The sequence below is a fragment of the Anomaloglossus baeobatrachus genome, unplaced genomic scaffold (genome assembly GCF_048569485.1).
Source record: "Anomaloglossus baeobatrachus isolate aAnoBae1 unplaced genomic scaffold, aAnoBae1.hap1 Scaffold_2936, whole genome shotgun sequence".
NCBI lineage: Eukaryota > Metazoa > Chordata > Amphibia > Anura > Aromobatidae > Anomaloglossus > Anomaloglossus baeobatrachus.
The window spans coordinates 103,427-126,480 of record NW_027442381.1 but is presented as its reverse complement, the minus strand read 5'-3'; the positions used below and the strand labels follow the sequence as shown (position 1 = coordinate 126,480).

At 46.7% G+C, this 23,054-nt stretch overlaps 14 non-coding genes and 1 pseudogene across 14 annotated transcripts; all 15 read left to right on the top strand.

Moving 5' to 3' along the window:
- The first annotated feature begins 1,269 nt into the window (after window positions 1-1,269).
- Window positions 1,270-1,460, top strand: LOC142267164 (U2 spliceosomal RNA). The gene has a single exon (XR_012733105.1). It is a non-coding gene; the product is annotated as a U2 spliceosomal RNA (small nuclear RNA).
- A 1,387-nt stretch (window positions 1,461-2,847) lies between these two features.
- On the top strand, window positions 2,848-3,038 carry LOC142267163 (U2 spliceosomal RNA). The gene has a single exon (XR_012733104.1). It is a non-coding gene; the product is annotated as a U2 spliceosomal RNA (small nuclear RNA).
- Window positions 3,039-4,425: 1,387 nt separating this feature from the next.
- Window positions 4,426-4,616, top strand: LOC142267162 (U2 spliceosomal RNA). The gene has a single exon (XR_012733103.1). It is a non-coding gene; the product is annotated as a U2 spliceosomal RNA (small nuclear RNA).
- Window positions 4,617-6,003: 1,387 nt separating this feature from the next.
- LOC142267161 (U2 spliceosomal RNA) lies at window positions 6,004-6,194 on the top strand. Its single transcript, XR_012733102.1, has one exon. It is a non-coding gene; the product is annotated as a U2 spliceosomal RNA (small nuclear RNA).
- A 1,387-nt stretch (window positions 6,195-7,581) lies between these two features.
- On the top strand, window positions 7,582-7,772 carry LOC142267160 (U2 spliceosomal RNA). The gene has a single exon (XR_012733101.1). It is a non-coding gene; the product is annotated as a U2 spliceosomal RNA (small nuclear RNA).
- A 1,387-nt stretch (window positions 7,773-9,159) lies between these two features.
- On the top strand, window positions 9,160-9,350 carry LOC142267159 (U2 spliceosomal RNA). The gene has a single exon (XR_012733100.1). It is a non-coding gene; the product is annotated as a U2 spliceosomal RNA (small nuclear RNA).
- A 1,387-nt stretch (window positions 9,351-10,737) lies between these two features.
- On the top strand, window positions 10,738-10,928 carry LOC142267157 (U2 spliceosomal RNA). The gene has a single exon (XR_012733098.1). It is a non-coding gene; the product is annotated as a U2 spliceosomal RNA (small nuclear RNA).
- A 1,387-nt stretch (window positions 10,929-12,315) lies between these two features.
- Window positions 12,316-12,506, top strand: LOC142267156 (U2 spliceosomal RNA). The gene has a single exon (XR_012733097.1). It is a non-coding gene; the product is annotated as a U2 spliceosomal RNA (small nuclear RNA).
- A 1,387-nt stretch (window positions 12,507-13,893) lies between these two features.
- On the top strand, window positions 13,894-14,098 carry LOC142267176 (U2 spliceosomal RNA; annotated as a pseudogene).
- A 609-nt stretch (window positions 14,099-14,707) lies between these two features.
- Window positions 14,708-14,900, top strand: LOC142267169 (U2 spliceosomal RNA). Its single transcript, XR_012733109.1, has one exon. It is a non-coding gene; the product is annotated as a U2 spliceosomal RNA (small nuclear RNA).
- A 1,387-nt stretch (window positions 14,901-16,287) lies between these two features.
- Window positions 16,288-16,478, top strand: LOC142267154 (U2 spliceosomal RNA). Its single transcript, XR_012733096.1, has one exon. It is a non-coding gene; the product is annotated as a U2 spliceosomal RNA (small nuclear RNA).
- A 1,387-nt stretch (window positions 16,479-17,865) lies between these two features.
- On the top strand, window positions 17,866-18,056 carry LOC142267153 (U2 spliceosomal RNA). The gene has a single exon (XR_012733095.1). It is a non-coding gene; the product is annotated as a U2 spliceosomal RNA (small nuclear RNA).
- Window positions 18,057-19,443: 1,387 nt separating this feature from the next.
- On the top strand, window positions 19,444-19,634 carry LOC142267152 (U2 spliceosomal RNA). Its single transcript, XR_012733094.1, has one exon. It is a non-coding gene; the product is annotated as a U2 spliceosomal RNA (small nuclear RNA).
- Window positions 19,635-21,021: 1,387 nt separating this feature from the next.
- LOC142267231 (U2 spliceosomal RNA) lies at window positions 21,022-21,212 on the top strand. The gene has a single exon (XR_012733162.1). It is a non-coding gene; the product is annotated as a U2 spliceosomal RNA (small nuclear RNA).
- Window positions 21,213-22,804: 1,592 nt separating this feature from the next.
- LOC142267175 (U2 spliceosomal RNA) lies at window positions 22,805-22,989 on the top strand. The gene has a single exon (XR_012733115.1). It is a non-coding gene; the product is annotated as a U2 spliceosomal RNA (small nuclear RNA).
- The last annotated feature ends 65 nt before the right edge of the window (window positions 22,990-23,054 follow it).

Below are 23,054 nucleotides of genomic sequence, written 5' to 3'. Positions count from 1 at the left end.
CACTTCCTCCTTTTGTTTTTTATCTTTCACACTTTTGACTTTCTTTATTCATCCAAATAGCAAACTCATCACCACTCAACCTGACCAACTCGGCTATGTCCCCGTGCTGCAGTTCTCTGTCTTATCTAGATCATTTGCAATTGAATGGAATAGATCCCTTTTGGACAAAGTGGATTCACCTGCTGCTGCAGTGACCACAGGTGTGATAACATCTAGAATTGGCATCTGGTGCGATCTCTCCGCTTCCACTCCAAAGAAAGTTACCTGTTTATTCCTATCATGCATTGGTTTTTGGGGTTTTCTTTGAGTAATGATGATCTCTTTAGTAGTCTGTTGGCGCCCTCTCCTGGAGGAATAGTTTGCTTGCTCTTGGACATTCTAAAAGAGAGGTCATGATAGACATTGAGCTTCTGAGCTCAATTGGGGACAGTCATGGGTGATGAATGTTTGCAACCTACTGCGAAGCCTCATACCGCAATATAAGGAACGTCAAATACTAAGAAAGGGCGGCCTATGAAAGAATTACTACTTTCAATAAGTACACTTAAACGGCTAATTGGGAATAGAAAAACTGTAAAAAGCCCTCTGAGAAAGCCCCCCTCTAACCTTTGATAGTAAGCTTTTCTGTAGTCTGCCTGTTGATGTATTTTCCGTTTGAACTGTGCACAACATGAAGAGACGGAACACTGGCGGCTTGTCACAATGCCCCCCGATGACATCACAATAGCGCTGCTGCCTAGAAAACAAGCTGCGCAGAAGAAGTTGTTCTTTGGGTGGGAGGGTGGGCTAGTGGAAGGAGGGGGCAATCTCTTTTTTTCCCGGGTGGTAGGGGGATGACAGGAGAAGGGAAGCGGGTGGTGAGAAAGGTACAGAGGGCAGGGTTTGGGGGCTGGGAAGGAAAGGGAAAAGATTAGGGTTTGGGGATGATGAAAGGGCTTTCTACGGGTAAGGATGGCAAAGGGTGGCAGTGACGGAAAGTCAGGCAACCTGTCCTGTCCGTCTTTTTGTATCGTGAATTGGAAAGACTGCAAGGGGGAGGGGAGTTGCTTGCGCCCTAAAGGAGGAGTTATTCAGATTCATTGCAGTGGGCGGCGGCTGCAAAACGCACCATTCTTCTTGTTTTGGCTCTGCAAAGCAGCCTTTTCAAGGGTTGGCTTGGGTGACAAAATGTCTTGTGTAGGCGTGGGTTTGTCTCCCTCTCGCTCTCTCTCCCTAAGATGTGTCCGGCATAGGCCAGGGTGCCACTCGAGGCCCAAACCAATTCTGGTTATCGCTTCTCGGCCTTTTGGCTAAGATCAAGTGTAGTATCTGTTCTTATCAGTTTAATATCTGATACGTCCCCTATCTGGGGACCATATATTAAATGGATTTTTAGAACAGGGAGATGGAAAAAGAGCTTGCTCTGTCCACTCCACGCATTGACCTGGTATTGCAGTACCTCCAGGAACGGTGCACCCCTTCTTAACCCAGTTTCCAAAAGCAGAACTCAATTCACCTGATTCATATTAGCCCGATTTAATGAATTGGAAGAAAGCATACGTCTTCATATGCACCTCAATTTGGCCCATTCACTTTTCACACTTCCTCCTTTTGTTTTTTATCTTTCACACTTTTGACTTTCTTTATTCATCCAAATAGCAAACTCATCACCACTCAACCTGACCAACTCGGCTATGTCCCCGTGCTGCAGTTCTCTGTCTTATCTAGATCATTTGCAATTGAATGGAATAGATCCCTTTTGGACAAAGTGGATTCACCTGCTGCTGCAGTGACCACAGGTGTGATAACATCTAGAATTGGCATCTGGTGCGATCTCTCCGCTTCCACTCCAAAGAAAGTTACCTGTTTATTCCTATCATGCATTGGTTTTTGGGGTTTTCTTTGAGTAATGATGATCTCTTTAGTAGTCTGTTGGCGCCCTCTCCTGGAGGAATAGTTTGCTTGCTCTTGGACATTCTAAAAGAGAGGTCATGATAGACATTGAGCTTCTGAGCTCAATTGGGGACAGTCATGGGTGATGAATGTTTGCAACCTACTGCGAAGCCTCATACCGCAATATAAGGAACGTCAAATACTAAGAAAGGGCGGCCTATGAAAGAATTACTACTTTCAATAAGTACACTTAAACGGCTAATTGGGAATAGAAAAACTGTAAAAAGCCCTCTGAGAAAGCCCCCCTCTAACCTTTGATAGTAAGCTTTTCTGTAGTCTGCCTGTTGATGTATTTTCCGTTTGAACTGTGCACAACATGAAGAGACGGAACACTGGCGGCTTGTCACAATGCCCCCCGATGACATCACAATAGCGCTGCTGCCTAGAAAACAAGCTGCGCAGAAGAAGTTGTTCTTTGGGTGGGAGGGTGGGCTAGTGGAAGGAGGGGGCAATCTCTTTTTTTCCCGGGTGGTAGGGGGATGACAGGAGAAGGGAAGCGGGTGGTGAGAAAGGTACAGAGGGCAGGGTTTGGGGGCTGGGAAGGAAAGGGAAAAGATTAGGGTTTGGGGATGATGAAAGGGCTTTCTACGGGTAAGGATGGCAAAGGGTGGCAGTGACGGAAAGTCAGGCAACCTGTCCTGTCCGTCTTTTTGTATCGTGAATTGGAAAGACTGCAAGGGGGAGGGGAGTTGCTTGCGCCCTAAAGGAGGAGTTATTCAGATTCATTGCAGTGGGCGGCGGCTGCAAAACGCACCATTCTTCTTGTTTTGGCTCTGCAAAGCAGCCTTTTCAAGGGTTGGCTTGGGTGACAAAATGTCTTGTGTAGGCGTGGGTTTGTCTCCCTCTCGCTCTCTCTCCCTAAGATGTGTCCGGCATAGGCCAGGGTGCCACTCGAGGCCCAAACCAATTCTGGTTATCGCTTCTCGGCCTTTTGGCTAAGATCAAGTGTAGTATCTGTTCTTATCAGTTTAATATCTGATACGTCCCCTATCTGGGGACCATATATTAAATGGATTTTTAGAACAGGGAGATGGAAAAAGAGCTTGCTCTGTCCACTCCACGCATTGACCTGGTATTGCAGTACCTCCAGGAACGGTGCACCCCTTCTTAACCCAGTTTCCAAAAGCAGAACTCAATTCACCTGATTCATATTAGCCCGATTTAATGAATTGGAAGAAAGCATACGTCTTCATATGCACCTCAATTTGGCCCATTCACTTTTCACACTTCCTCCTTTTGTTTTTTATCTTTCACACTTTTGACTTTCTTTATTCATCCAAATAGCAAACTCATCACCACTCAACCTGACCAACTCGGCTATGTCCCCGTGCTGCAGTTCTCTGTCTTATCTAGATCATTTGCAATTGAATGGAATAGATCCCTTTTGGACAAAGTGGATTCACCTGCTGCTGCAGTGACCACAGGTGTGATAACATCTAGAATTGGCATCTGGTGCGATCTCTCCGCTTCCACTCCAAAGAAAGTTACCTGTTTATTCCTATCATGCATTGGTTTTTGGGGTTTTCTTTGAGTAATGATGATCTCTTTAGTAGTCTGTTGGCGCCCTCTCCTGGAGGAATAGTTTGCTTGCTCTTGGACATTCTAAAAGAGAGGTCATGATAGACATTGAGCTTCTGAGCTCAATTGGGGACAGTCATGGGTGATGAATGTTTGCAACCTACTGCGAAGCCTCATACCGCAATATAAGGAACGTCAAATACTAAGAAAGGGCGGCCTATGAAAGAATTACTACTTTCAATAAGTACACTTAAACGGCTAATTGGGAATAGAAAAACTGTAAAAAGCCCTCTGAGAAAGCCCCCCTCTAACCTTTGATAGTAAGCTTTTCTGTAGTCTGCCTGTTGATGTATTTTCCGTTTGAACTGTGCACAACATGAAGAGACGGAACACTGGCGGCTTGTCACAATGCCCCCCGATGACATCACAATAGCGCTGCTGCCTAGAAAACAAGCTGCGCAGAAGAAGTTGTTCTTTGGGTGGGAGGGTGGGCTAGTGGAAGGAGGGGGCAATCTCTTTTTTTCCCGGGTGGTAGGGGGATGACAGGAGAAGGGAAGCGGGTGGTGAGAAAGGTACAGAGGGCAGGGTTTGGGGGCTGGGAAGGAAAGGGAAAAGATTAGGGTTTGGGGATGATGAAAGGGCTTTCTACGGGTAAGGATGGCAAAGGGTGGCAGTGACGGAAAGTCAGGCAACCTGTCCTGTCCGTCTTTTTGTATCGTGAATTGGAAAGACTGCAAGGGGGAGGGGAGTTGCTTGCGCCCTAAAGGAGGAGTTATTCAGATTCATTGCAGTGGGCGGCGGCTGCAAAACGCACCATTCTTCTTGTTTTGGCTCTGCAAAGCAGCCTTTTCAAGGGTTGGCTTGGGTGACAAAATGTCTTGTGTAGGCGTGGGTTTGTCTCCCTCTCGCTCTCTCTCCCTAAGATGTGTCCGGCATAGGCCAGGGTGCCACTCGAGGCCCAAACCAATTCTGGTTATCGCTTCTCGGCCTTTTGGCTAAGATCAAGTGTAGTATCTGTTCTTATCAGTTTAATATCTGATACGTCCCCTATCTGGGGACCATATATTAAATGGATTTTTAGAACAGGGAGATGGAAAAAGAGCTTGCTCTGTCCACTCCACGCATTGACCTGGTATTGCAGTACCTCCAGGAACGGTGCACCCCTTCTTAACCCAGTTTCCAAAAGCAGAACTCAATTCACCTGATTCATATTAGCCCGATTTAATGAATTGGAAGAAAGCATACGTCTTCATATGCACCTCAATTTGGCCCATTCACTTTTCACACTTCCTCCTTTTGTTTTTTATCTTTCACACTTTTGACTTTCTTTATTCATCCAAATAGCAAACTCATCACCACTCAACCTGACCAACTCGGCTATGTCCCCGTGCTGCAGTTCTCTGTCTTATCTAGATCATTTGCAATTGAATGGAATAGATCCCTTTTGGACAAAGTGGATTCACCTGCTGCTGCAGTGACCACAGGTGTGATAACATCTAGAATTGGCATCTGGTGCGATCTCTCCGCTTCCACTCCAAAGAAAGTTACCTGTTTATTCCTATCATGCATTGGTTTTTGGGGTTTTCTTTGAGTAATGATGATCTCTTTAGTAGTCTGTTGGCGCCCTCTCCTGGAGGAATAGTTTGCTTGCTCTTGGACATTCTAAAAGAGAGGTCATGATAGACATTGAGCTTCTGAGCTCAATTGGGGACAGTCATGGGTGATGAATGTTTGCAACCTACTGCGAAGCCTCATACCGCAATATAAGGAACGTCAAATACTAAGAAAGGGCGGCCTATGAAAGAATTACTACTTTCAATAAGTACACTTAAACGGCTAATTGGGAATAGAAAAACTGTAAAAAGCCCTCTGAGAAAGCCCCCCTCTAACCTTTGATAGTAAGCTTTTCTGTAGTCTGCCTGTTGATGTATTTTCCGTTTGAACTGTGCACAACATGAAGAGACGGAACACTGGCGGCTTGTCACAATGCCCCCCGATGACATCACAATAGCGCTGCTGCCTAGAAAACAAGCTGCGCAGAAGAAGTTGTTCTTTGGGTGGGAGGGTGGGCTAGTGGAAGGAGGGGGCAATCTCTTTTTTTCCTGGGTGGTAGGGGGATGACAGGAGAAGGGAAGCGGGTGGTGAGAAAGGTACAGAGGGCAGGGTTTGGGGGCTGGGAAGGAAAGGGAAAAGATTAGGGTTTGGGGATGATGAAAGGGCTTTCTACGGGTAAGGATGGCAAAGGGTGGCAGTGACGGAAAGTCAGGCAACCTGTCCTGTCCGTCTTTTTGTATCGTGAATTGGAAAGACTGCAAGGGGGAGGGGAGTTGCTTGCGCCCTAAAGGAGGAGTTATTCAGATTCATTGCAGTGGGCGGCGGCTGCAAAACGCACCATTCTTCTTGTTTTGGCTCTGCAAAGCAGCCTTTTCAAGGGTTGGCTTGGGTGACAAAATGTCTTGTGTAGGCGTGGGTTTGTCTCCCTCTCGCTCTCTCTCCCTAAGATGTGTCCGGCATAGGCCAGGGTGCCACTCGAGGCCCAAACCAATTCTGGTTATCGCTTCTCGGCCTTTTGGCTAAGATCAAGTGTAGTATCTGTTCTTATCAGTTTAATATCTGATACGTCCCCTATCTGGGGACCATATATTAAATGGATTTTTAGAACAGGGAGATGGAAAAAGAGCTTGCTCTGTCCACTCCACGCATTGACCTGGTATTGCAGTACCTCCAGGAACGGTGCACCCCTTCTTAACCCAGTTTCCAAAAGCAGAACTCAATTCACCTGATTCATATTAGCCCGATTTAATGAATTGGAAGAAAGCATACGTCTTCATATGCACCTCAATTTGGCCCATTCACTTTTCACACTTCCTCCTTTTGTTTTTTATCTTTCACACTTTTGACTTTCTTTATTCATCCAAATAGCAAACTCATCACCACTCAACCTGACCAACTCGGCTATGTCCCCGTGCTGCAGTTCTCTGTCTTATCTAGATCATTTGCAATTGAATGGAATAGATCCCTTTTGGACAAAGTGGATTCACCTGCTGCTGCAGTGACCACAGGTGTGATAACATCTAGAATTGGCATCTGGTGCGATCTCTCCGCTTCCACTCCAAAGAAAGTTACCTGTTTATTCCTATCATGCATTGGTTTTTGGGGTTTTCTTTGAGTAATGATGATCTCTTTAGTAGTCTGTTGGCGCCCTCTCCTGGAGGAATAGTTTGCTTGCTCTTGGACATTCTAAAAGAGAGGTCATGATAGACATTGAGCTTCTGAGCTCAATTGGGGACAGTCATGGGTGATGAATGTTTGCAACCTACTGCGAAGCCTCATACCGCAATATAAGGAACGTCAAATACTAAGAAAGGGCGGCCTATGAAAGAATTACTACTTTCAATAAGTACACTTAAACGGCTAATTGGGAATAGAAAAACTGTAAAAAGCCCTCTGAGAAAGCCCCCCTCTAACCTTTGATAGTAAGCTTTTCTGTAGTCTGCCTGTTGATGTATTTTCCGTTTGAACTGTGCACAACATGAAGAGACGGAACACTGGCGGCTTGTCACAATGCCCCCCGATGACATCACAATAGCGCTGCTGCCTAGAAAACAAGCTGCGCAGAAGAAGTTGTTCTTTGGGTGGGAGGGTGGGCTAGTGGAAGGAGGGGGCAATCTCTTTTTTTCCCGGGTGGTAGGGGGATGACAGGAGAAGGGAAGCGGGTGGTGAGAAAGGTACAGAGGGCAGGGTTTGGGGGCTGGGAAGGAAAGGGAAAAGATTAGGGTTTGGGGATGATGAAAGGGCTTTCTACGGGTAAGGATGGCAAAGGGTGGCAGTGACGGAAAGTCAGGCAACCTGTCCTGTCCGTCTTTTTGTATCGTGAATTGGAAAGACTGCAAGGGGGAGGGGAGTTGCTTGCGCCCTAAAGGAGGAGTTATTCAGATTCATTGCAGTGGGCGGCGGCTGCAAAACGCACCATTCTTCTTGTTTTGGCTCTGCAAAGCAGCCTTTTCAAGGGTTGGCTTGGGTGACAAAATGTCTTGTGTAGGCGTGGGTTTGTCTCCCTCTCGCTCTCTCTCCCTAAGATGTGTCCGGCATAGGCCAGGGTGCCACTCGAGGCCCAAACCAATTCTGGTTATCGCTTCTCGGCCTTTTGGCTAAGATCAAGTGTAGTATCTGTTCTTATCAGTTTAATATCTGATACGTCCCCTATCTGGGGACCATATATTAAATGGATTTTTAGAACAGGGAGATGGAAAAAGAGCTTGCTCTGTCCACTCCACGCATTGACCTGGTATTGCAGTACCTCCAGGAACGGTGCACCCCTTCTTAACCCAGTTTCCAAAAGCAGAACTCAATTCACCTGATTCATATTAGCCCGATTTAATGAATTGGAAGAAAGCATACGTCTTCATATGCACCTCAATTTGGCCCATTCACTTTTCACACTTCCTCCTTTTGTTTTTTATCTTTCACACTTTTGACTTTCTTTATTCATCCAAATAGCAAACTCATCACCACTCAACCTGACCAACTCGGCTATGTCCCCGTGCTGCAGTTCTCTGTCTTATCTAGATCATTTGCAATTGAATGGAATAGATCCCTTTTGGACAAAGTGGATTCACCTGCTGCTGCAGTGACCACAGGTGTGATAACATCTAGAATTGGCATCTGGTGCGATCTCTCCGCTTCCACTCCAAAGAAAGTTACCTGTTTATTCCTATCATGCATTGGTTTTTGGGGTTTTCTTTGAGTAATGATGATCTCTTTAGTAGTCTGTTGGCGCCCTCTCCTGGAGGAATAGTTTGCTTGCTCTTGGACATTCTAAAAGAGAGGTCATGATAGACATTGAGCTTCTGAGCTCAATTGGGGACAGTCATGGGTGATGAATGTTTGCAACCTACTGCGAAGCCTCATACCGCAATATAAGGAACGTCAAATACTAAGAAAGGGCGGCCTATGAAAGAATTACTACTTTCAATAAGTACACTTAAACGGCTAATTGGGAATAGAAAAACTGTAAAAAGCCCTCTGAGAAAGCCCCCCTCTAACCTTTGATAGTAAGCTTTTCTGTAGTCTGCCTGTTGATGTATTTTCCGTTTGAACTGTGCACAACATGAAGAGACGGAACACTGGCGGCTTGTCACAATGCCCCCCGATGACATCACAATAGCGCTGCTGCCTAGAAAACAAGCTGCGCAGAAGAAGTTGTTCTTTGGGTGGGAGGGTGGGCTAGTGGAAGGAGGGGGCAATCTCTTTTTTTCCCGGGTGGTAGGGGGATGACAGGAGAAGGGAAGCGGGTGGTGAGAAAGGTACAGAGGGCAGGGTTTGGGGGCTGGGAAGGAAAGGGAAAAGATTAGGGTTTGGGGATGATGAAAGGGCTTTCTACGGGTAAGGATGGCAAAGGGTGGCAGTGACGGAAAGTCAGGCAACCTGTCCTGTCCGTCTTTTTGTATCGTGAATTGGAAAGACTGCAAGGGGGAGGGGAGTTGCTTGCGCCCTAAAGGAGGAGTTATTCAGATTCATTGCAGTGGGCGGCGGCTGCAAAACGCACCATTCTTCTTGTTTTGGCTCTGCAAAGCAGCCTTTTCAAGGGTTGGCTTGGGTGACAAAATGTCTTGTGTAGGCGTGGGTTTGTCTCCCTCTCGCTCTCTCTCCCTAAGATGTGTCCGGCATAGGCCAGGGTGCCACTCGAGGCCCAAACCAATTCTGGTTATCGCTTCTCGGCCTTTTGGCTAAGATCAAGTGTAGTATCTGTTCTTATCAGTTTAATATCTGATACGTCCCCTATCTGGGGACCATATATTAAATGGATTTTTAGAACAGGGAGATGGAAAAAGAGCTTGCTCTGTCCACTCCACGCATTGACCTGGTATTGCAGTACCTCCAGGAACGGTGCACCCCTTCTTAACCCAGTTTCCAAAAGCAGAACTCAATTCACCTGATTCATATTAGCCCGATTTAATGAATTGGAAGAAAGCATACGTCTTCATATGCACCTCAATTTGGCCCATTCACTTTTCACACTTCCTCCTTTTGTTTTTTATCTTTCACACTTTTGACTTTCTTTATTCATCCAAATAGCAAACTCATCACCACTCAACCTGACCAACTCGGCTATGTCCCCGTGCTGCAGTTCTCTGTCTTATCTAGATCATTTGCAATTGAATGGAATAGATCCCTTTTGGACAAAGTGGATTCACCTGCTGCTGCAGTGACCACAGGTGTGATAACATCTAGAATTGGCATCTGGTGCGATCTCTCCGCTTCCACTCCAAAGAAAGTTACCTGTTTATTCCTATCATGCATTGGTTTTTGGGGTTTTCTTTGAGTAATGATGATCTCTTTAGTAGTCTGTTGGCGCCCTCTCCTGGAGGAATAGTTTGCTTGCTCTTGGACATTCTAAAAGAGAGGTCATGATAGACATTGAGCTTCTGAGCTCAATTGGGGACAGTCATGGGTGATGAATGTTTGCAACCTACTGCGAAGCCTCATACCGCAATATAAGGAACGTCAAATACTAAGAAAGGGCGGCCTATGAAAGAATTACTACTTTCAATAAGTACACTTAAACGGCTAATTGGGAATAGAAAAACTGTAAAAAGCCCTCTGAGAAAGCCCCCCTCTAACCTTTGATAGTAAGCTTTTCTGTAGTCTGCCTGTTGATGTATTTTCCGTTTGAACTGTGCACAACATGAAGAGACGGAACACTGGCGGCTTGTCACAATGCCCCCCGATGACATCACAATAGCGCTGCTGCCTAGAAAACAAGCTGCGCAGAAGAAGTTGTTCTTTGGGTGGGAGGGTGGGCTAGTGGAAGGAGGGGGCAATCTCTTTTTTTCCCGGGTGGTAGGGGGATGACAGGAGAAGGGAAGCGGGTGGTGAGAAAGGTACAGAGGGCAGGGTTTGGGGGCTGGGAAGGAAAGGGAAAAGATTAGGGTTTGGGGATGATGAAAGGGCTTTCTACGGGTAAGGATGGCAAAGGGTGGCAGTGACGGAAAGTCAGGCAACCTGTCCTGTCCTTCTTTTTGTATCGTGAATTGGAAAGACTGCAAGGGGGAGGGGAGTTGCTTGCGCCCTAAAGGAGGAGTTATTCAGATTCATTGCAGTGGGCGGCGGCTGCAAAACGCACCATTCTTCTTGTTTTGGCTCTGCAAAGCAGCCTTTTCAAGGGTTGGCTTGGGTGACAAAATGTCTTGTGTAGGCGTGGGTTTGTCTCCCTCTCGCTCTCTCTCCCTAAGATGTGTCCGGCATAGGCCAGGGTGCCACTCGAGGCCCAAACCAATTCTGGTTATCGCTTCTCGGCCTTTTGGCTAAGATCAAGTGTAGTATCTGTTCTTATCAGTTTAATATCTGATACGTCCCCTATCTGGGGACCATATATTAAATGGATTTTTAGAACAGGGAGATGGAAAAAGAGCTTGCTCTGTCCACTCCACGCATTGACCTGGTATTGCAGTACCTCCAGGAACGGTGCACCCCTTCTTAACCCAGTTTCCAAAAGCAGAACTCAATTCACCTGATTCATATTAGCCCGATTTAATGAATTGGAAGAAAGCATACGTCTTCATATGCACCTCAATTTGGCCCATTCACTTTTCACACTTCCTCCTTTTGTTTTTTATCTTTCACACTTTTGACTTTCTTTATTCATCCAAATAGCAAACTCATCACCACTCAACCTGACCAACTCGGCTATGTCCCCGTGCTGCAGTTCTCTGTCTTATCTAGATCATTTGCAATTGAATGGAATAGATCCCTTTTGGACAAAGTGGATTCATCTGCTGCTGCAGTGACCACAGGTGTGATAACATCTAGAATTGGCATCTGGTGCGATCTCTCCGCTTCCACTCCAAAGAAAGTTACCTGTTTATTCCTATCATGCATTGGTTTTTGGGGTTTTCTTTGAGTAATGATGATCTCTTTAGTAGTCTGTTGGCGCCCTCTCCTGGAGGAATAGTTTGCTTGCTCTTGGACATTCTAAAAGAGAGGTCATGATAGACATTGAGCTTCTGAGCTCAATTGGGGACAGTCATGGGTGATGAATGTTTGCAACCTACTGCGAAGCCTCATACCGCAATATAAGGAACGTCAAATACTAAGAAAGGGCGGCCTATGAAAGAATTACTACTTTCAATAAGTACACTTAAACGGCTAATTGGGAATAGAAAAACTGTAAAAAGCCCTCTGAGAAAGCCCCCCTCTAACCTTTGATAGTAAGCTTTTCTGTAGTCTGCCTGTTGATGTATTTTCCGTTTGAACTGTGCACAACATGAAGAGACGGAACACTGGCGGCTTGTCACAATGCCCCCCGATGACATCACAATAGCGCTGCTGCCTAGAAAACAAGCTGCGCAGAAGAAGTTGTTCTTTGGGTGGGAGGGTGGGCTAGTGGAAGGAGGGGGCAATCTCTTTTTTTCCCGGGTGGTAGGGGGATGACAGGAGAAGGGAAGCGGGTGGTGAGAAAGGTACAGAGGGCAGGGTTTGGGGGCTGGGAAGGAAAGGGAAAAGATTAGGGTTTGGGGATGATGAAAGGGCTTTCTACGGGTAAGGATGGCAAAGGGTGGCAGTGACGGAAAGTCAGGCAACCTGTCCTGTCCGTCTTTTTGTATCGTGAATTGGAAAGACTGCAAGGGGGAGGGGAGTTGCTTGCGCCCTAAAGGAGGAGTTATTCAGATTCATTGCAGTGGGCGGCGGCTGCAAAACGCACCATTCTTCTTGTTTTGGCTCTGCAAAGCAGCCTTTTCAAGGGTTGGCTTGGGTGACAAAATGTCTTGTGTAGGCGTGGGTTTGTTTCCCTCTCGCTCTCTCTCCCTAAGATGTGTCCGGCATAGGCCAGGGTGCCACTCGAGGCCCAAACCAATTCTGGTTATCGCTTCTCGGCCTTTTGGCTAAGATCAAGTGTAGTATCTGTTCTTATCAGTTTAATATCTGATACGTCCCCTATCTGGGGACCATATATTAAATGGATTTTTAGAACAGGGAGATGGAAAAAGAGCTTGCTCTGTCCACTCCACGCATTGACCTGGTATTGCAGTACCTCCAGGAACGGTGCACCCCTTCTTAACCCAGTTTCCAAAAGCAGAACTCAATTCACCTGATTCATATTAGCCCGATTTAATGAATTGGAAGAAAGCATACGTCTTCATATGCACCTCAATTTGGCCCATTCACTTTTCACACTTCCTCCTTTTGTTTTTTATCTTTCACACTTTTGACTTTCTTTATTCATCCAAATAGCAAACTCATCACCACTCAACCTGACCAACTCGGCTATGTCCCCGTGCTGCAGTTCTCTGTCTTATCTAGATCATTTGCAATTGAATGGAATAGATCCCTTTTGGACAAAGTGGATTCACCTGCTGCTGCAGTGACCACAGGTGTGATAACATCTAGAATTGGCATCTGGTGCGATCTCTCCGCTTCCACTCCAAAGAAAGTTACCTGTTTATTCCTATCATGCATTGGTTTTTGGGGTTTTCTTTGAGTAATGATGATCTCTTTAGTAGTCTGTTGGCGCCCTCTCCTGGAGGAATAGTTTGCTTGCTCTTGGACATTCTAAAAGAGAGGTCATGATAGACATTGAGCTTCTGAGCTCAATTGGGGACAGTCATGGGTGATGAATGTTTGCAACCTACTGCGAAGCCTCATACCGCAATATAAGGAACGTCAAATACTAAGAAAGGGCGGCCTATGAAAGAATTACTACTTTCAATAAGTACACTTAAACGGCTAATTGGGAATAGAAAAACTGTAAAAAGCCCTCTGAGAAAGCCCCCCTCTAACCTTTGATAGTAAGCTTTTCTGTAGTCTGCCTGTTGATGTATTTTCCGTTTGAACTGTGCACAACATGAAGAGACGGAACACTGGCGGCTTGTCACAATGCCCCCCGATGACATCACAATAGCGCTGCTGCCTAGAAAACAAGCTGCGCAGAAGAAGTTGTTCTTTGGGTGGGAGGGTGGGCTAGTGGAAGGAGGGGGCAATCTCTTTTTTTCCCGGGTGGTAGGGGGATGACAGGAGAAGGGAAGCGGGTGGTGAGAAAGGTACAGAGGGCAGGGTTTGGGGGCTGGGAAGGAAAGGGAAAAGATTAGGGTTTGGGGATGATGAAAGGGCTTTCTACGGGTAAGGATGGCAAAGGGTGGCAGTGACGGAAAGTCAGGCAACCTGTCCTGTCCGTCTTTTTGTATCGTGAATTGGAAAGACTGCAAGGGGGAGGGGAGTTGCTTGCGCCCTAAAGGAGGAGTTATTCAGATTCATTGCAGTGGGCGGCGGCTGCAAAACGCACCATTCTTCTTGTTTTGGCTCTGCAAAGCAGCCTTTTCAAGGGTTGGCTTGGGTGACAAAATGTCTTGTGTAGGCGTGGGTTTGTCTCCCTCTCGCTCTCTCTCCCTAAGATGTGTCCGGCATAGGCCAGGGTGCCACTCGAGGCCCAAACCAATTCTGGTTATCGCTTCTCGGCCTTTTGGCTAAGATCAAGTGTAGTATCTGTGAGGCTCGGCAGATGCAATGCACACTGGAAGGTTGCGCTTGCTAGTACTCTTGATGTATAGTATATTCATCTAGAGGAAAACATGGCCCTACCAGGATCGAGGCTATTAGACTGAGTAAGTGTGGGGCTATGGTGCAATGTGCCCCAGGACTGACGACCCTGGAGTGAGTCTGAGCTTGCTGGCTTGGGACCCCGGCGAGCCTTGGGCTCTGTAGCACACCGTACCTTGCCCTTTCATACTTTCTGAGCTTATTGCTCTATCCCGGCCTTCTGGCTAGGAAGGGAAATTTTTATAATCATGGTCGGAGGTCCGTTCAGCTTTGGGCTGAGAAACCAACACCCGGTTGGAGGTCCGGGTCAGCTTCGGCTGAGAAACCAACACCCGGTTGGAGGTCTGGGTCAGCTTCGGCTGAGAAACCAACACCCGGTTGGAGGTCCGGGTCAGCTTCGGCTGAGAAACCAACACCCGGTTGGAGGTCCGGTTAGCCTTGGGCTGAGAAACCAACACCGGTTGACGGTCCGGGCAGTTTCGGCTGCGAAACCAACAACTAGTAGCTCTCTACTCCACTTGGGTAAAATGCCTGGGTGGACGCTGGGAGCAACGACAAGGCTCAACCAGGCTTCGGCTTGGGGGAGCACCGAAGATCCCTGACCCTTGCTGTGGCCTTCTGGCTCGGAGGGACGGGGTTGATTTTTGGGGACCCTCTCCTCACGGAGGGGTCCACACGAATCCTAGCCTTTGCACTGTTTTTGGTGTGACTTCGGTCATGCATTTTTTGCGGTGCTTTGGAAAGCTTCATTAAATCAAAAATCTGTTCTTATCAGTTTAATATCTGATACGTCCCCTATCTGGGGACCATATATTAAATGGATTTTTAGAACAGGGAGATGGAAAAAGAGCTTGCTCTGTCCACTCCACGCATTGACCTGGTATTGCAGTACCTCCAGGAACGGTGCACCCCTTCTTAACCCAGTTTCCAAAAGCAGAACTCAATTCACCTGATTCATATTAGCCCGATTTAATGAATTGGAAGAAAGCATACGTCTTCATATGCACCTCAATTTGGCCCATTCACTTTTCACACTTCCTCCTTTTGTTTTTTATCTTTCACACTTTTGACTTTCTTTATTCATCCAAATAGCAAACTCATCACCACTCAACCTGACCAACTCGGCTATGTCCCCGTGCTGCAGTTCTCTGTCTTATCTAGATCATTTGCAATTGAATGGAATAGATCCCTTTTGGACAAAGTGGATTCACCTGCTGCTGCAGTGACCACAGGTGTGATAACATCTAGAATTGGCATCTGGTGCGATCTCTCCGCTTCCACTCCAAAGAAAGTTACCTGTTTATTCCTATCATGCATTGGTTTTTGGGGTTTTCTTTGAGTAATGATGATCTCTTTAGTAGTCTGTTGGCGCCCTCTCCTGGAGGAATAGTTTGCTTGCTCTTGGACATTCTAAAAGAGAGGTCATGATAGACATTGAGCTTCTGAGCTCAATTGGGGACAGTCATGGGTGATGAATGTTTGCAACCTACTGCGAAGCCTCATACCGCAATATAAGGAACGTCAAATACTAAGAAAGGGCGGCCTATGAAAGAATTACTACTTTCAATAAGTACACTTAAACGGCTAATTGGGAATAGAAAAACTGTAAAAAGCCCTCTGAGAAAGCCCCCCTCTAACCTTTGATAGTAAGCTTTTCTGTAGTCTGCCTGTTGATGTATTTTCCGTTTGAACTGTGCACAACATGAAGAGACGGAACACTGGCGGCTTGTCACAATGCCCCCCGATGACATCACAATAGCGCTGCTGCCTAGAAAACAAGCTGCGCAGAAGAAGTTGTTCTTTGGGTGGGAGGGTGGGCTAGTGGAAGGAGGGGGCAATCTCTTTTTTTCCCGGGTGGTAGGGGGATGACAGGAGAAGGGAAGCGGGTGGTGAGAAAGGTACAGAGGGCAGGGTTTGGGGGCTGGGAAGGAAAGGGAAAAGATTAGGGTTTGGGGATGATGAAAGGGCTTTCTACGGGTAAGGATGGCAAAGGGTGGCAGTGACGGAAAGTCAGGCAACCTGTCCTGTCCGTCTTTTTGTATCGTGAATTGGAAAGACTGCAAGGGGGAGGGGAGTTGCTTGCGCCCTAAAGGAGGAGTTATTCAGATTCATTGCAGTGGGCGGCGGCTGCAAAACGCACCATTCTTCTTGTTTTGGCTCTGCAAAGCAGCCTTTTCAAGGGTTGGCTTGGGTGACAAAATGTCTTGTGTAGGCGTGGGTTTGTCTCCCTCTCGCTCTCTCTCCCTAAGATGTGTCCGGCATAGGCCAGGGTGCCACTCGAGGCCCAAACCAATTCTGGTTATCGCTTCTCGGCCTTTTGGCTAAGATCAAGTGTAGTATCTGTTCTTATCAGTTTAATATCTGATACGTCCCCTATCTGGGGACCATATATTAAATGGATTTTTAGAACAGGGAGATGGAAAAAGAGCTTGCTCTGTCCACTCCACGCATTGACCTGGTATTGCAGTACCTCCAGGAACGGTGCACCCCTTCTTAACCCAGTTTCCAAAAGCAGAACTCAATTCACCTGATTCATATTAGCCCGATTTAATGAATTGGAAGAAAGCATACGTCTTCATATGCACCTCAATTTGGCCCATTCACTTTTCACACTTCCTCCTTTTGTTTTTTATCTTTCACACTTTTGACTTTCTTTATTCATCCAAATAGCAAACTCATCACCACTCAACCTGACCAACTCGGCTATGTCCCCGTGCTGCAGTTCTCTGTCTTATCTAGATCATTTGCAATTGAATGGAATAGATCCCTTTTGGACAAAGTGGATTCACCTGCTGCTGCAGTGACCACAGGTGTGATAACATCTAGAATTGGCATCTGGTGCGATCTCTCCGCTTCCACTCCAAAGAAAGTTACCTGTTTATTCCTATCATGCATTGGTTTTTGGGGTTTTCTTTGAGTAATGATGATCTCTTTAGTAGTCTGTTGGCGCCCTCTCCTGGAGGAATAGTTTGCTTGCTCTTGGACATTCTAAAAGAGAGGTCATGATAGACATTGAGCTTCTGAGCTCAATTGGGGACAGTCATGGGTGATGAATGTTTGCAACCTACTGCGAAGCCTCATACCGCAATATAAGGAACGTCAAATACTAAGAAAGGGCGGCCTATGAAAGAATTACTACTTTCAATAAGTACACTTAAACGGCTAATTGGGAATAGAAAAACTGTAAAAAGCCCTCTGAGAAAGCCCCCCTCTAACCTTTGATAGTAAGCTTTTCTGTAGTCTGCCTGTTGATGTATTTTCCGTTTGAACTGTGCACAACATGAAGAGACGGAACACTGGCGGCTTGTCACAATGCCCCCCGATGACATCACAATAGCGCTGCTGCCTAGAAAACAAGCTGCGCAGAAGAAGTTGTTCTTTGGGTGGGAGGGTGGGCTAGTGGAAGGAGGGGGCAATCTCTTTTTTTCCCGGGTGGTAGGGGGATGACAGGAGAAGGGAAGCGGGTGGTGAGAAAGGTACAGAGGGCAGGGTTTGGGGGCTGGGAAGGAAAGGGAAAAGATTAGGGTTTGGGGATGATGAAAGGGCTTTCTACGGGTAAGGATGGCAAAGGGTGGCAGTGACGGAAAGTCAGGCAACCTGTCCTGTCCGTCTTTTTGTATCGTGAATTGGAAAGACTGCAAGGGGGAGGGGAGTTGCTTGCGCCCTAAAGGAGGAGTTATTCAGATTCATTGCAGTGGGCGGCGGCTGCAAAACGCACCATTCTTCTTGTTTTGGCTCTGCAAAGCAGCCTTTTCAAGGGTTGGCTTGGGTGACAAAATGTCTTGTGTAGGCGTGGGTTTGTCTCCCTCTCGCTCTCTCTCCCTAAGATGTGTCCGGCATAGGCCAGGGTGCCACTCGAGGCCCAAACCAATTCTGGTTATCGCTTCTCGGCCTTTTGGCTAAGATCAAGTGTAGTATCTGTTCTTATCAGTTTAATATCTGATACGTCCCCTATCTGGGGACCATATATTAAATGGATTTTTAGAACAGGGAGATGGAAAAAGAGCTTGCTCTGTCCACTCCACGCATTGACCTGGTATTGCAGTACCTCCAGGAACGGTGCACCCCTTCTTAACCCAGTTTCCAAAAGCAGAACTCAATTCACCTGATTCATATTAGCCCGATTTAATGAATTGGAAGAAAGCATACGTCTTCATATGCACCTCAATTTGGCCCATTCACTTTTCACACTTCCTCCTTTTGTTTTTTATCTTTCACACTTTTGACTTTCTTTATTCATCCAAATAGCAAACTCATCACCACTCAACCTGACCAACTCGGCTATGTCCCCGTGCTGCAGTTCTCTGTCTTATCTAGATCATTTGCAATTGAATGGAATAGATCCCTTTTGGACAAAGTGGATTCACCTGCTGCTGCAGTGACCACAGGTGTGATAACATCTAGAATTGGCATCTGGTGCGATCTCTCCGCTTCCACTCCAAAGAAAGTTACCTGTTTATTCCTATCATGCATTGGTTTTTGGGGTTTTCTTTGAGTAATGATGATCTCTTTAGTAGTCTGTTGGCGCCCTCTCCTGGAGGAATAGTTTGCTTGCTCTTGGACATTCTAAAAGAGAGGTCATGATAGACATTGAGCTTCTGAGCTCAATTGGGGACAGTCATGGGTGATGAATGTTTGCAACCTACTGCGAAGCCTCATACCGCAATATAAGGAACGTCAAATACTAAGAAAGGGCGGCCTATGAAAGAATTACTACTTTCAATAAGTACACTTAAACGGCTAATTGGGAATAGAAAAACTGTAAAAAGCCCTCTGAGAAAGCCCCCCTCTAACCTTTGATAGTAAGCTTTTCTGTAGTCTGCCTGTTGATGTATTTTCCGTTTGAACTGTGCACAACATGAAGAGACGGAACACTGGCGGCTTGTCACAATGCCCCCCGATGACATCACAATAGCGCTGCTGCCTAGAAAACAAGCTGCGCAGAAGAAGTTGTTCTTTGGGTGGGAGGGTGGGCTAGTGGAAGGAGGGGGCAATCTCTTTTTTTCCCGGGTGGTAGGGGGATGACAGGAGAAGGGAAGCGGGTGGTGAGAAAGGTACAGAGGGCAGGGTTTGGGGGCTGGGAAGGAAAGGGAAAAGATTAGGGTTTGGGGATGATGAAAGGGCTTTCTACGGGTAAGGATGGCAAAGGGTGGCAGTGACGGAAAGTCAGGCAACCTGTCCTGTCCGTCTTTTTGTATCGTGAATTGGAAAGACTGCAAGGGGGAGGGGAGTTGCTTGCGCCCTAAAGGAGGAGTTATTCAGATTCATTGCAGTGGGCGGCGGCTGCAAAACGCACCATTCTTCTTGTTTTGGCTCTGCAAAGCAGCCTTTTCAAGGGTTGGCTTGGGTGACAAAATGTCTTGTGTAGGCGTGGGTTTGTCTCCCTCTCGCTCTCTCTCCCTAAGATGTGTCCGGCATAGGCCAGGGTGCCACTCGAGGCCCAAACCAATTCTGGTTATCGCTTCTCGGCCTTTTGGCTAAGATCAAGTGTAGTATCTGTTCTTATCAGTTTAATATCTGATACGTCCCCTATCTGGGGACCATATATTAAATGGATTTTTAGAACAGGGAGATGGAAAAAGAGCTTGCTCTGTCCACTCCACGCATTGACCTGGTATTGCAGTACCTCCAGGAACGGTGCACCCCTTCTTAACCCAGTTTCCAAAAGCAGAACTCAATTCACCTGATTCATATTAGCCCGATTTAATGAATTGGAAGAAAGCATACGTCTTCATATGCACCTCAATTTGGCCCATTCACTTTTCACACTTCCTCCTTTTGTTTTTTATCTTTCACACTTTTGACTTTCTTTATTCATCCAAATAGCAAACTCATCACCACTCAACCTGACCAACTCGGCTATGTCCCCGTGCTGCAGTTCTCTGTCTTATCTAGATCATTTGCAATTGAATGGAATAGATCCCTTTTGGACAAAGTGGATTCACCTGCTGCTGCAGTGACCACAGGTGTGATAACATCTAGAATTGGCATCTGGTGCGATCTCTCCGCTTCCACTCCAAAGAAAGTTACCTGTTTATTCCTATCATGCATTGGTTTTTGGGGTTTTCTTTGAGTAATGATGATCTCTTTAGTAGTCTGTTGGCGCCCTCTCCTGGAGGAATAGTTTGCTTGCTCTTGGACATTCTAAAAGAGAGGTCATGATAGACATTGAGCTTCTGAGCTCAATTGGGGACAGTCATGGGTGATGAATGTTTGCAACCTACTGCGAAGCCTCATACCGCAATATAAGGAACGTCAAATACTAAGAAAGGGCGGCCTATGAAAGAATTACTACTTTCAATAAGTACACTTAAACGGCTAATTGGGAATAGAAAAACTGTAAAAAGCCCTCTGAGAAAGCCCCCCTCTAACCTTTGATAGTAAGCTTTTCTGTAGTCTGCCTGTTGATGTATTTTCCGTTTGAACTGTGCACAACATGAAGAGACGGAACACTGGCGGCTTGTCACAATGCCCCCCGATGACATCACAATAGCGCTGCTGCCTAGAAAACAAGCTGCGCAGAAGAAGTTGTTCTTTGGGTGGGAGGGTGGGCTAGTGGAAGGAGGGGGCAATCTCTTTTTTTCCCGGGTGGTAGGGGGATGACAGGAGAAGGGAAGCGGGTGGTGAGAAAGGTACAGAGGGCAGGGTTTGGGGGCTGGGAAGGAAAGGGAAAAGATTAGGGTTTGGGGATGATGAAAGGGCTTTCTACGGGTAAGGATGGCAAAGGGTGGCAGTGACGGAAAGTCAGGCAACCTGTCCTGTCCGTCTTTTTGTATCGTGAATTGGAAAGACTGCAAGGGGGAGGGGAGTTGCTTGCGCCCTAAAGGAGGAGTTATTCAGATTCATTGCAGTGGGCGGCGGCTGCAAAACGCACCATTCTTCTTGTTTTGGCTCTGCAAAGCAGCCTTTTCAAGGGTTGGCTTGGGTGACAAAATGTCTTGTGTAGGCGTGGGTTTGTCTCCCTCTCGCTCTCTCTCCCTAAGATGTGTCCGGCATAGGCCAGGGTGCCACTCGAGGCCCAAACCAATTCTGGTTATCGCTTCTCGGCCTTTTGGCTAAGATCAAGTGTAGTATCTGTTCTTATCAGTTTAATATCTGATACGTCCCCTATCTGGGGACCATATATTAAATGGATTTTTAGAACAGGGAGATGGAAAAAGAGCTTGCTCTGTCCACTCCACGCATTGACCTGGTATTGCAGTACCTCCAGGAACGGTGCACCCCTTCTTAACCCAGTTTCCAAAAGCAGAACTCAATTCACCTGATTCATATTAGCCCGATTTAATGAATTGGAAGAAAGCATACGTCTTCATATGCACCTCAATTTGGCCCATTCACTTTTCACACTTCCTCCTTTTGTTTTTTATCTTTCACACTTTTGACTTTCTTTATTCATCCAAATAGCAAACTCATCACCACTCAACCTGACCAACTCGGCTATGTCCCCGTGCTGCAGTTCTCTGTCTTATCTAGATCATTTGCAATTGAATGGAATAGATCCCTTTTGGACAAAGTGGATTCACCTGCTGCTGCAGTGACCACAGGTGTGATAACATCTAGAATTGGCATCTGGTGCGATCTCTCCGCTTCCACTCCAAAGAAAGTTACCTGTTTATTCCTATCATGCATTGGTTTTTGGGGTTTTCTTTGAGTAATGATGATCTCTTTAGTAGTCTGTTGGCGCCCTCTCCTGGAGGAATAGTTTGCTTGCTCTTGGACATTCTAAAAGAGAGGTCATGATAGACATTGAGCTTCTGAGCTCAATTGGGGACAGTCATGGGTGATGAATGTTTGCAACCTACTGCGAAGCCTCATACCGCAATATAAGGAACGTCAAATACTAAGAAAGGGCGGCCTATGAAAGAATTACTACTTTCAATAAGTACACTTAAACGGCTAATTGGGAATAGAAAAACTGTAAAAAGCCCTCTGAGAAAGCCCCCCTCTAACCTTTGATAGTAAGCTTTTCTGTAGTCTGCCTGTTGATGTATTTTCCGTTTGAACTGTGCACAACATGAAGAGACGGAACACTGGCGGCTTGTCACAATGCCCCCCGATGACATCACAATAGCGCTGCTGCCTAGAAAACAAGCTGCGCAGAAGAAGTTGTTCTTTGGGTGGGAGGGTGGGCTAGTGGAAGGAGGGGGCAATCTCTTTTTTTCCCGGGTGGTAGGGGGATGACAGGAGAAGGGAAGCGGGTGGTGAGAAAGGTACAGAGGGCAGGGTTTGGGGGCTGGGAAGGAAAGGGAAAAGATTAGGGTTTGGGGATGATGAAAGGGCTTTCTACGGGTAAGGATGGCAAAGGGTGGCAGTGACGGAAAGTCAGGCAACCTGTCCTGTCCGTCTTTTTGTATCGTGAATTGGAAAGACTGCAAGGGGGAGGGGAGTTGCTTGCGCCCTAAAGGAGGAGTTATTCAGATTCATTGCAGTGGGCGGCGGCTGCAAAACGCACCATTCTTCTTGTTTTGGCTCTGCAAAGCAGCCTTTTCAAGGGTTGGCTTGGGTGACAAAATGTCTTGTGTAGGCGTGGGTTTGTCTCCCTCTCGCTCTCTCTCCCTAAGATGTGTCCGGCATAGGCCAGGGTGCCACTCGAGGCCCAAACCAATTCTGGTTATCGCTTCTCGGCCTTTTGGCTAAGATCAAGTGTAGTCCCTTCATTGGGTTTGCCTTGGTCTTGGCTGGGAGGGGCCCGGGCTTGCACAACCGCCGGCCTCGGGGATTGTTGCGCCTTTTGGTGCTTACGTCCCCTTATGGCTGGTGGTTCCTGGGCTCGGGAGGCGATCACCTGCGGCACTGCGCTTTTGTGTGGTGGCCGATGACCGTTTTCTGAAAATTGCGGATGTAATCTCATCTGTTCTTATCAGTTTAATATCTGATACGTCCCCTATCTGGGGACCATATATTAAATGGATTTTTAGAACAGGGAGATGGAAAAAGAGCTTGCTCTGTCCACTCCACGCATTGACCTGGTATTGCAGTACCTCCAGGAACGGTGCACCCCTTCTTAACCCAGTTTCCAAAAGCAGAACTCAATTCACCTGATTCATATTAGCCCGATTTAATGAATT